At 46.4% G+C, this 7,507-nt stretch overlaps 1 long non-coding RNA gene across 1 annotated transcript; it reads left to right on the top strand.

Moving 5' to 3' along the window:
• Positions 1-3,436: 3,436 nt before the first annotated feature.
• LOC134163735 (uncharacterized) lies at positions 3,437-7,124 on the top strand. The gene is made up of 3 exons (XR_009964819.1): positions 3,437-3,492; positions 6,019-6,132; positions 6,801-7,124. It is a non-coding gene; the product is annotated as an uncharacterized LOC134163735 (long non-coding RNA).
• The last annotated feature ends 383 nt before the right edge of the window (positions 7,125-7,507 follow it).

The raw sequence follows: 7,507 nt of genomic DNA, 5'->3' as shown, positions 1-7,507 counted from the left end.
AAATCATTAAAATTACTTTCTAGCTATATTTCCATTCTGGGGGTTCAAAGCAGATCCAGGACCTGTGTTTGATGATGTATATCTTCTGCTGGGGATGACTGATGTGTTCTAGGCCGTATCCATAACTGGGATTACTTTTATGCTTTTCTTGGCCTAAATGTTGCTGATTTCCCCTCATTCCTTTGTGGAAGACTGTCCATGCTTTGGATCAGTACCTTTGCTGGTGCTCCATTAACTGTTCCCTTTTGCACACCTAAAATGCCCCGCTGAAGGGAAGGAGATGAAAATAAACCTGCTTTGCTGAAGGGAGATCATAGAGAGCATGATATATCAGCTGTAGGATGTTGTGTTAAGTACTCCTACCCTCCCACTAAAGGGTGAGATCTGTGGGAATTTTCAGCATTTAAAGATGACCCTCTTGGTCCCTGTCAGGTTACTGAGGGTGCCAGAAGTGGGTGTCATGATTTCTGGTTTAGCCGAAGGAGAATGCCCAGATACCACATCATAAGTAGAAACCCCTAATAGAGAGCTCTGACACCAAGACTTCTGATGAAAGTTGTAGCTTCTGCTCAAAGAGGACCCAGGACACTGACGTGCCTGAAAGGGGGGACCCACTTAGAATCACAGAATGGTTGAGTTGGAAGGGACCTTAAAGCTCCTCCAGCTCCAACCCCTGCCACAGGCAGGGACCCCTTCCACTGGAGCAGCTTGCTCCAAGCCCCTGTGTCCAACCTGGCCTTGAACACTGCCAGGGATGGGGCAGCCACAGCTTCTCTGGGCAGCACCTCAGCACCCTCCCAGGGAAGAGCTTCTGCCTAAGAGCTCATCTCAGTCTCCCCTCGGGCAGGTTAAAGCCATTCCCCTTGGCCTGGCCCTATTTGCTCTTACAACAAACAAGAGGAGAAGGGTGGGGAAGAGCATGAGGAGGATATCTGTGTCACCTCCTCTAAGCCATGTTAGACAACAGATCTGCACTGGGTGAAGTATTTTCCTCAATGTCTTTTTCTCTCCAATCCCTGAGTTAGATAGATGACTAACTCAATCCAATGCTTCAACTTGTAACTTGGGGCAGACATCACTGGAAGAAGAATGCATAAGGAGAAGAAAAGCTCTATGAGACAGTGTCATTGCCTGAATCAAAAAGCAGGTTGCCATATTAAAGCTAGAAGCCAGGTTCCCTTATTCCTTGTTCAGTGTCCTATGCACTAGATTACACTGCTCCCCTTGTTGACTCCTTGGTGTAACTCGGTGAAGCCAATGGAGTCTTGCTCTCCTGCTCCTTCCTTTCCCTCTAGGCATGAATCAGAGTCCAAGCCCTTGGCTCCAGGATGCATCCGTGACGATGAGGTAAGTTTCCAGTCTTAGGCACTGACAGAGACGAGCTGGGAAGAATTTGTCTCTATGTGGCTGGAGAATGACTGTGTCCTCCCATAAGGGAGCAAAACTGGAAGCCAGAAAAAGGATTGCCTCTTGGCAGCGGCGCGCAAGTTCAGCATTACAGTAGCAAAAGGTCAGCATGCAGTGCAAAAGCGGCTAATCCTGCCACAGCCAGGGAAAGGCTTTACATGGGATGTCCCTCTCCTTTTCTCAGGAGAAAAGACTTGCAGAACACCCCGGTGGAAGAAGCCAGAAGTGGGAGATTCTTGGCATTATCTCGAAACCCCTCAAGGGAATCCTATCAAAGCAGGGAGCTGGTTAGAGCCTCCTGCTGTTACAAATACCATCTAAGCAACCTCGGGCTGACCTTCGTTGGTCAGTGACACTTTCTTTCTCAGAAACCCACAGTCCTAAAAAAGAAGGAGCCGCTTTTCCTCTCCCCCCCCCCCTTCCATCACCCTCTCCCGGTTGAGCACCAAGCCAGAAATGACAAACAATCTCTTGACCTTCCAAGAAAACAAGGCAGAGCCACCTAGCGCGGAACAATAGGGAATGATGAAGACACAGCCACAATAGCTGGCTGTGGTTAACCTCAGAGGCTGCAGTCAAACCCAAGGAAATTACAGAAAACCCTTAAACAAATACAATGGCCACGACTGTTTTCTCCCCAGGGGACCCATAAATAGAAGCTAGTGCTCCCGGGGAGGGAGGAGGGTGGCCACTGTTTGTTCTTCTGTGGTTCAGTGTAGGTTAAAGTGGAGATTAGGCTACGAAATCGAAGGCAGAGAGAAAGCAGGCAGTAATGGATCTTGGCACTGATTCTTACATGAGCTGCATAAATCCAGAGCAGAAAAATGCTGCACTCCTGCAAGGTTCTGCAAGGCTTGCATGGGCTTGCTTGATCCTCTGTGAGTGTGGATTCAATTCACCTTGAGCCAAGGGTCAGTGACTCTTAAGGTTTTTCTATCTCCATTCCTTTCATTTCAGAGCTGAAACTTAGGTGATGCCTAAACAGGGCCATGGTGTGAAGTGAATACTCTGTATGGGAGTATCAGGACGTTGTGATTCCGTGTGCTTCCAGTGATCTCTCTGTTTCTCTATATATTATGAGACCTGGTTCCTCACAGGACATCTGGATGATACTTGTAGTGCTGATAACAGAAAGCAGTATAGCTACAAGAAAGGTCAAGGCTGGAGCTGACATCAGATGGATCCATCTCCTTTATTTCCAAAAATCATGAATGCTGCTACCCAGGAAGCTCTGAGCATCTTTTATAGAGAAAGTGTTTTATAGAGACTGCAATTGCAGTCAGTGACACCTTTCCTTCTGGCCAGCCTGCAGCACTGTTTAGTATCACTGCTTATTGTTGCTGTGAATTGTTCTATTTATAAGAAAAGGAGGATGCAACAGAAGTTACCTATGCCTCTTTGCAGTGCAGAGATGTGGTTAATCATCTCACTGGGGTCATAATAGGAAACTGGCCAGAGCAACGTGGAGCTCAATGCATCTCTGAGCTCTCACTTTAGCTTGAATGTAGTCAGTTCAGCTATTCTGCACAGGGAAACTGTCGTTTTAAAGAGCCTGGATGCACAGAAGGAAAAGAGTGGCCCAACAAGTGGTTCCTTAAACAGAAGATGGTTGTTGGAGGAGAGAAAGACAGATTATGCACCTTAGGCACTGCCATCAAGTTATCTCAAGCTGTGATTGCCTGTTGGCTGTGGCCCAGCCCCATGAACCTTGGCCACCCTCCTCCAGTGCAAGCAGTTACCAAGGCAGTAACAACCCTTACTTCTGCTCCTTGCAAGCCTGAATTCTACAAGGCAAATTCCTCTGCATTGAGTGGTGTAGAACTGCATGGGCAGGTCCTAGCTGGCTTTTGCTGAGCTTTCTGCTTTCAGATCTCCCTTCCTAGAAGGTGTATGTCAAACCCAGAAGAGGTGAGAATTGCTCGTCAGCTTTAGCTGGGAGTTGGGAAGAGCTCAGGTACAATTAATTACTTAATGTGGGAAATGATCAGCTTTTCTTTAAAAGAAATTTAAGAAGATAGCAGCTGCCTAGGGCTTTTTGAGCCTGGGAGATGTGAGGCAGAGGTGTTGTGATGGCAGCAGCTGAAGGTAGGAGCTGAGGTTTTGTGCTTGTTTTTTACCCCACAATGTGAAGGATTAGGAAGATGAGTAACTTGTTCTTGTCTTTTCTCTTGAGAAAGTTGAAATATTTGCCGTAAGTTGCACTACTTTCTTTGATATGGTGTAAACTACAACTTTGAACCCTGGGAAACTTGGGTTCTCAGTGGCTTTGGGATCTGGACCTGGTCCCTTTTGTTTCTTGTAAAAGAAACTTGAAATAGTCCTGATGACCTTTTTGAGTGTTTTCCTGGAAAATACTGATTTGCTGAAAAAAGGACTTCTTTGTGGGCATCCTGCTGATGAATTAGTACCACCTAGAGGGAGGTATTTGGTCCAGGATGAAGCTGGTTCTTATGGTCAGATTAGCAAGCGTTTGGCATACTAGTCATTAGGGTTCATCTTCCATGTGTGATTCACATAGTGCAGAAGGTTACAATTGCTCTCATATCTCATGTGAGCTCTCTAATAACTGACCTATTTGTCCTTCTTCCTTCCTGTCCCCATATTTATGAAAAACTTCCAAAGGACATATAATAGTGGGATAATGTAATCTTCAAGTCATGGACAAGGAAAACATTTCCTGCTTAACTAAGCTTTGTAAATAATTCTGCTTGGCTTCATGCTTTCTCTCTGGTTAATCTTAGTTCTGAATCATCTAGGGGAGGAACTAACTAATGTTTGGCCTGGGATCTCCAAGGCCACATTAATCTGGATGAGTGATGTAAAGTTCAGCTCTCTGATTCACCCATTGTTCACAAGGTCATGATTAAGCCTTGCAAATGTCACTTATCTTGAGGTCCCTCTGGAGGTGAATCATGATCTCTTGTCCAATGACAGCTTTTGCTAAGGAGCAAGTAGCAAACACCTTTGGTTTTCCATAACAAAATGAACAGCTTAAGCAAAAACATCTGTAGTGAGGTGACTCCATGGCACTTGGCTGATATCCCACTGCTGATCCATCCCTGATCCTCAAGGTGGGTTATGATTTCAGGACAAGCTGTAGCTCTGCAGCAAAGTAAAAGAGCCTCCAGAATCCATTAGGAAAAGTTTAGGCTTGTTTCTGTGTCCCTTGTGGACCTCTGTCAATATTGAAGAGATGCTTCATCAATCAAACATAAGTGACTTCTTCACCTCTTGCCATGACTGGGGTATTAAGTGTACACTACAAACATACACTATGCATACAACAATTACACAATGTGTAACTGTTGCTGTAGACACTTGGCAGTGTGAAGCAGGGAATGAAGCTAGCTGGAGATCTCCAGTGAGGCTTGGGAAAGCTGGAAATGTGATGGTGTGAGAGGGGGAAGGTTGTGGAATATCTTAGGAGGGTTCTGAAAAAGCTGATGAATGCCTGTAGATGCGCTGAGGGTTGAGGGGAGGATGCATTTTGGGTAATGGAAAAACCACACCTGAGTCTAATGGGCATTAATACTCTAGTCTGGGGACCCTTTAACCACCTAGATTCTTGTCAACCCATCTACCTACTGCCAAAACCCTTCAGCTTTTGTCCTGTGCCTCTTGGAAGTGGTGGGATGTGCAGGCAATTACATTGTTCAGTACCTGGAAACCCTAGGCCTAGGAAGGAAGATGGGTGCCTGAAGGTTTGTGTCAATAAGCTGGCTGGCCACAAGGATTTATCCCACTACAGCTGGTGCTTTAAGGCCAGAAAAAGGAATTTCCTTGGGATAGCCAAAGACTTTCAGCTTTCCCAGGTTAATGTGGGGGATGATGCAGTGGATTGGTGTTCCCAAGAATCCACTTGTCCTTAGGGACCTGAGAAGTGTTCTCCACTTTCTAGAGGGCTTTTGGCACTGTTGGGGCATTCAAGAGAAGACTTACTGGGAAGTAAGCAGCTTTTGTAGTATCAGTCTTGGATAAAGGAAATCCTGTTTTGTTTCCTTTTAAGCCTAAAGTTCAGGAAAGATGTTTTTATCCCCTTTATCTGCTTAGAGAAAGTCTCTTCTGAGACACTTTATAGTCTGTGTGTACATGAATATAATGGGCCCTGAGCTCAGCCAGAACTTGGGTGAAGCAGAAGCCCTAATCCACAGAAAAGAGAGTCCAGGAAAGGTACCCAAGCCAGTATAATAAAACCAGGCTGCTGTCTGATTCTGTGCATGGCACCACGTCTTCCTACCTCTGGCTTCTTGGATGGTAAATGCTGGAATAAGTGTGAACATGACGCTGAACGCCTGAAGCACTTATAAATGCCCAGGCTGCAGCAGGTAGAAGTGTTTATGGCTGTGGGAGATATTTATGGCTCTATTACATCCTCTGTTATTTTGGCCTCATTGACTTCTTACAAAATCTTTAATGAAGGTTTATATTTTATACTTTCCCTCCTGGCTTGTGCTTGCTTGTAAGGAAGTGTGATGGCAGCAGGTGAAGGTACAAAAGGTCCTGCAAAGTAAGCCTGGGAAATGCTTGTGGTGGCAGGATGGTGTATCAGCAGAGAAGAGGGCTTCTGATTCTCAGCCTTGTTTCTTAGGAAGCCCTAATTTTCCTCTGCAGCTCACTAAAATGCAGTCAGATGCAGATGCATGTTCCTACCCTGAGCCGGCTGCGTGCCAGCCCATAACCTGTAGCTCAAGCTCAGTGCCATGTGGATCTCCATCCTGCCTTTGGGTGAGTGTGACTTTGTGGCTTCAGACCCGACTGACTCGGGGAAAGGATGGAATTAGTGTTTGCACCAGGATGTGAATGCTGGCTCACTTGATGTTGTTGTCTAAGTCGATGCCATATATATCTGCCTATTTATATGTATTTATCTCTATCCAGCCCACACCAGCTGGCAAGTACTGGCAGTCCCATCATCCTGAGAAGGCTGGCTGACTTTTCTCCATGTATGAAAACATGGACTTGGTCTTTCCAGAGCATTTTATTTAACTTGCCAGGAATTCCTGGGGATACTCTGTAGCTACAGTAAGTTTGGAAGAAGCCCTCTTTGAGGAAGGATGGGGATGCAGTTTGTATGGGTTACATGAGCTCTAGTTGTCATCCTTGGTATTGTCTTTACACATATCTGACCAAATCCAGCAAAGCATGTGATGGAAATACTGCTTTAAATAAACCTAAGACAACCCCAATGCAGTGGAAAAACTACAGTGTGCTGCAGAGTGTAGTTTTGACTGTAGTGGTCCTACGGTTTTGGTTCTCCTTAACAGGACAGGCATTCCCTCGTAGCAAAGGTCATGGGCTCTGAGGTAGTTATGCTCAATTCCTCCCTGTCCTTCCTGTGTTTAGTTTTCCCCACTTACACAAACAAGAGGTCTGGTGTCCCTTCCTACTTCCAGGTAGTAGATGCTCTGAGCGTGAATCCATTCAGGCCATCCCAGTACTAGGTGTGAAAGGTGCCCGAGGTCACTTGGAGACAAGAAGACATAAGGAATACATCTCTCTAGGTTTATTAAAGCTGTTGTCATCTCCTGTGGGTCCAGGACTAGCATCTATCAATCACAGACGTGGCTTGGCCTTTGGACCTCAGGGCTTTATTTTATTTGCTACTGCTGCAGAAAGGCACATCCATAGGCAAAACTTCCTGGGAACCATTGGCCCCATTCTCCTGCTCCATGGTGGGAACAGGACAAACCCTTTCAGGGGGTGACAAAGTGCAGAGGCACGTGCATCACGGGCCAGAGGGCTCCATTGGCCCCATTCTCCTGCTCCATGGTGGGAACAGGACAAACCCTTTCAGGGGGTGACAAAGTGCAGAGGCACGTGCATCACGGGCCAGAGGGCTCCATTGGCCCCATTCTCCTGCTCCATGGTGGGAACAGGACAAACCCTTTCAGGAGGTGACAAAGTGCAGAGGCACGTGCATCGCGGGCCAGAGGGCTCTGCGAGCTGCCTCTTGGCTCATTCACGATGACATGAACTCTTCTCAATTTGTAAACTGCAGGAGGGTCAAAAGTTGAAGAGCTTTTCTCTTTTGTTTGCCACCTACATCGCCCTGTTCGGAGGAGAGCTTGCGGGAATCCTCCCTGGAGGTGCACACCAGGAA

Source organism: Pezoporus occidentalis, unplaced genomic scaffold (genome assembly GCF_034315485.1).
Source record: "Pezoporus occidentalis ecotype Australia unplaced genomic scaffold, CSIRO_AGI_Poc_V1 ctg205, whole genome shotgun sequence".
NCBI lineage: Eukaryota > Metazoa > Chordata > Aves > Psittaciformes > Psittacidae > Pezoporus > Pezoporus occidentalis.
The sequence above is the reverse complement of the archived record's forward strand: the minus strand, read 5'-3'. Positions and strand labels throughout refer to the sequence as shown.